Source organism: Montipora capricornis, chromosome 6 (assembly GCF_036669925.1).
Source record: "Montipora capricornis isolate CH-2021 chromosome 6, ASM3666992v2, whole genome shotgun sequence".
In the NCBI taxonomy this organism is placed as follows: domain Eukaryota; kingdom Metazoa; phylum Cnidaria; class Anthozoa; order Scleractinia; family Acroporidae; genus Montipora; species Montipora capricornis.
This window is the reverse complement of record NC_090888.1, coordinates 56,093,882-56,098,939: the sequence shown is the minus strand read 5'-3', so window position 1 is coordinate 56,098,939 and position 5,058 is coordinate 56,093,882. Positions and strand designations below refer to the sequence as shown.

Here is a 5,058-nt window from a genome sequence, read left to right as displayed (position 1 = left end):
ATTCCAAGGGTCACACCAAAAAAAATCAAATGAATTCAAATGCCAGTTAAGTTTTTGAGACTAAATTTTCCATGTTGTTGTTAACACTGGGAAATCATATTACTTGTTATATTTCATTTAAGAAAGCATTAGAATGCAAATGGAGGTCCATTTTTTTAAACTTGAATTTTGTTTTTTGTCATGTTATCAATGTCATTGCTTTTATATTTTTTTTTAAGTTCAATTAAGTTTTATTTAAAAATGGCCTTACTTCATTGGTCTAACTCATAGAAACAGAATTAATGAAATAATAATTGAAAAGAAAGTAGCAAAAGAAGAAATAAATAATCTGTAAATATTAATATTAATAGGTGGATCAAGTATTTTTGTACCATTGGAGAAATTTATATTTTTCTCTGTTGTGTAAAACGATAACTTCATTAAATTACAGGTAATCATATTGAGAATGAACCCCAGTAATTTTGCAATGTTATATGAGAAAGACAAAAATGATTATTGCTTACTAGGATAGCAGTTTCACTAGAACTTTTCAATTTGTTGTAAAGAACCAGACTTGAAGTTGCAGTGTACATGTTTCTGTACCTTGTAATATCCAATAAATTTGCTTTTAAAAAATACTAATTGATGTATGTCACTGGAGCCACATAACTCTTGATTGTAAATCTAAATAATGGAACTTTTATTGTACAATCAAAAACCTTGGCTCAGAATTCCATGATACATGTATGTTACACACTTTCCCGTAGAACATTTGTGATATTCTTTATTTTTGTGGCCATGAACATGTCGATGCGTTTGTCGCCAATTTCAATGACCATCCCTCCAATTACCTTGGGATCAACCTAAAAGGTAATCATTCCATTAATATATATCAGTTGTATTACAATGTGATCACTTGCTGCTTATTGGTGATTTTGGACTTTCCACTAAAAAATCGCACTTTGAACTAGTCTCTCAAGCAGCTGCTTTTGTTCTGGGGTTTGAAAGATAGCCATGCAAAATTTTCTTACTCACAGGTAGCGAAAGGAGATGCAATTATGACTAAAAGGTGAGCCTACAGTACTGCAATGTTCTTAAAAACAACTATGTACTAGAAGAGACTAGTTGCTTTGCCTTCAGCTTTTTGTTCAAATTCCTTTAAGCATGACTAATAATTCAAGATGGAGGTCAACAGTCATTGCCAAAATCAAAGAGAACTCTTAAAACATTTCACTGGGATGGAAGTGACCTGGGAAAACAAATTAAAAGACCAAAAAATTCCCTTGCGTTTGCATGCCCAATGTATGGTCAACTCCTACAGAGTTAACTTAAATTACAACGACTAAACAAATGACACCTGGTTTTTTTCCCATTTCACTAACCACTGTTTGAAGTTTTAGATGTTTTCAGAGGATTTACAAAGCCTTTTAGTGCCACTTTGCAACTCCCTTTAGGTTTGTGATGCAGCCAGTTCCTAACAATAAAAAATATTCTTCACAATCACTCAACTCTACCTTACTTAGAGCACAGTATTTAGATGTTTGCGAACCACATAACATAAGCAGGGCATGGAGATTAAATTTTTTAACAGATAGAAATGTTACAATAAATTGTCATGGCGAGTTGATGGCCCCTAATGGGCGTGTTTTCCGCACCCTTTCCAATGAAAAAAAGAAAAAGAAAAAGGGTGGGGGGGGGGTGTGGTAACCACACAACTTTTATACTTGGTACTCTTTAACGTTTGCGCCAGAATACTATGCCTGTTCTCCCTTAAAGTAAGACTACCAATAGAATAGATGACGCCCCCAAAAAAAAACAACAAAAACAATGATTTCATTTACAGTAAATCCACACACTAAAATAATAAATACGGTCATCTCTTTCTCCCGTCCCCTCCTCCCATCCCCTCTTCCAACACACCCACGATTTGGCTTTGTACTTTTATTATTACAAGCAAGGTATAAGAAATTAACGCTACAACAAAATTTGAGTTTTATCAACCAGAGTTGATAATGTAAACATGGCCACTGTTATTCAGAATTCTAAAAGCTGTATGTGTTTCAAAGCATTACCCCGTTAGCCCTTTGTCAGAGCGCATCACTGGTCACGAGCGGAATCGTGCCAGAGCGAATTGCAAATCGTGCTCGGAGGGGGCGGAACGGGCTCTAACGCTCAAAACGTCAGACTTTTAGAATCTCTCGTACCGGGGGCCCAATTTTACATTATCAACTACCATTGATAAAACCAAATTTTTGTATACTACTTCCCCACTGACGCAGCACCACAGTTTCTTTAGAAACTACCCCATTCAAAGAAATTAACAGCTGGTCTATGCTCCACATCAGTAACCTGTGTGTAACACGTACCTTTGCAGTGGTTATTGAGCAGAGAACTTCACCTCTGGCAGCGCTCATAAGTTTACCAAAGGCGGTCACTACACTATGCGCCAATCGGAGACGATTGTTCTCTGCCAAGGTCCCTAGGAATAAAAATAAAACTCTTCCTTGCTATACACTTCAAGCTCGTATTGCAAAGGTGATGGTGAAATGTTAACCCCAGCAGATGGATGAAGTTACATGTATTAGTGTATCTTTTATTATGGTTACTCAGGGATGTTTAGAAAAGATCTGAGTGCTATTTACAAGACAAATAACAAACCATTTAGCCCATTTACCCATGACAAAGACACTTAAGAGATTTTACTCTGTCTAACGCCAGGAGATTTTATTCTGTCTAATGCCAGACGATTTTACTCATCAATGGGGAGCGCCCAAAGGCGTTCAAGGTATGAAGGAGTCATTAAAGGGCCTGTGGCACTCTATTGCGCATGTGCTGCTGTTTGATTTTTGAACCGACGGTTCTTTTTTCAAAGCCAGTATCAATGACGGAAATCCTGTTTAATCGACACAGTGAGACGTGCTCAAGTTGTAATAACATTTCTAAACTTCAGTTTGGTAATATACGAAGGACTTTGATGCCATATTGTGTTAGTTTTTGGGAGCTGCAGATAAAATTCATGTCCACGAAAGCCGGATCAGGCGAAGGGGCTCGGGTCGAAAGGTTCTTACACCTCGTAACCGACTTGCATCCAAACAAACAAGAAAACAAGTAATAGCAGATGGGAGAAGGCACATCGAAAGCTTTATATAGCGAAAGATGTCCATGAAAGCTGGAAGAAAATAAAGTGTATGTGCGTCGTTTCCACTGACACGGCCTTCACACAACATCTTTTGTCCTTGGAGGTGAGACGAAGAATAGGGTTATAGTATTTACACTGATTATTGGTTTCCCTTTAGCACTATGATTCTTTGTCGTCAGCTTAGTGTGCGTTTTATTTTGCTATTCGAGTTTTTTATCCGTCAGTTCAGTTGCCATATCATGTAATTATGGCTTTCAGTGTAGGGACGCACAAGGAGCAAATTATTGGCTTCAGCTTTGAAACATGGCAGGAAGCGTCTCGATTTAGCTGTTGAAGCCCACGGTAGATGAGAATTTTTGTTTGGTAAAAAAGAATTGCTGAACTTTTTTTTTGTTTTATTTTTTCTGATTAGAAGAGGGTCAAGCATGATAGATCGATCTGCTCAGTTTATTTCTCATCATTTGAAAGCCAATTTACCGGTACATTATTCATTTGCCATTCATTGAGCTATCTTTCTGCACAGAGTACAGGTAACACTTTTGATCAAGTATTTTGAAATAAACTATGCAACTAATACTCTATCAAGCAGTTGATATATTTTACAAATAATAATAATTAATAATAATAAATAAACAGTAAGTTGTGTTCATTTTAATCAAACAGAAACCACCTGGTAAAACTATTTGTGTTAGCACGGATCACTTTTGGCATACTGGTCCTTTGGAATGTGCAAACAGTATGTCTCTGATGTACGCATGTCAATGAGAATTCCCTTCACACAAGTTTTATACATCATTATCAACAATGATGAGCACAGCAGTATGATGATAGTTATTATACTGTAAATGAAGAGATATGTTGTCATGAAGTATGGGTATGTTCATTGTTGCAAACTATAAAGGACACTGCAGGTTGGCACTAGTAGTTCAGTAACTCATGGGTTGTTGTTTAGTCAATGTTTGCTATTGGTACCAACTGGCAGAACTGTTTGGCTTACAAAAGGAATTATTGCATAAAGGGTCACCTCAAATGAACAATCACAGACCCTGGGCAGTCAATCACTGTCCTGGCCTTGGTTCATCTGCTGAATGTAACACTAGTGGAATATTGCATTAAACTAGTGATTACTGTTGATAGTAATTATTAATAATTTTCCTGTCTTTTCATATTTACTGACCCATAATCTTTTTTCTAGGGAACAAGTTTACAGAGCAAGGAAAAAGTTGACTATCCTTGATTGGAATTACTGGTATCATAATGGCTTTTCATTTTCCACCACTGACGATCATGCTGACACCATCATTGCAAGAAAATACAACCAGAGAACAAAATCTTGGGACGTGAGGATATTAAAGGTTTCCAAAGATTGTGGATATATTTGGATGCTGATGGACAAAATGTTTAAAGTTTGCGTTGATGACGACGACTATTTAATCACTCGTGAAGTCTGTCTGGAACCTGATGATCCCAAAATCATTTCTCCAACAATTGTTGAAAGTGAACCTCTTCCAGCTCATGAGCTCCTGGCAAGATGCAGATACAGATTTTCACAAATAAGCAGCTCATAGAGATTTAATGCAAAACTTTCAGCTACTGTAAAACCAGAAAAAACATAAATGCCCTCACAATGTGTTGCAGTGATGAAATTACTAACAGTCGGGTGTCAATGGAATGGCTCAAGTCAAGCTAATAAGCCTTGCCTTTTTGCTTCAGTTTGGGTAGTAACTTGAAGTAATAATTATATTAACTGTTTTTCTCTCCAAGTTTTGTGGGGTCATTGTGACATGTAACACTAAGGCAGCATTGAAACCAGGACAAGATATACAGTGTATGACTTGACAGTTTTAACCCAAGATAAGGGCTGACCATACATTACACATTGTAGCTTTGAAATCGTTGTTGGAGTTTTGTCTCATGGTAATATATTGTATAACTTTAGA

At 36.7% G+C, this 5,058-nt stretch overlaps 1 pseudogene; it reads right to left on the bottom strand.

Annotated features, from left to right (window-relative positions):
- Window positions 1-362: 362 nt before the first annotated feature.
- Window positions 363-5,058, bottom strand: part of LOC138052552 (ATP synthase subunit O, mitochondrial-like) — a 13,373-nt pseudogene continuing 8,677 nt past the window's right edge.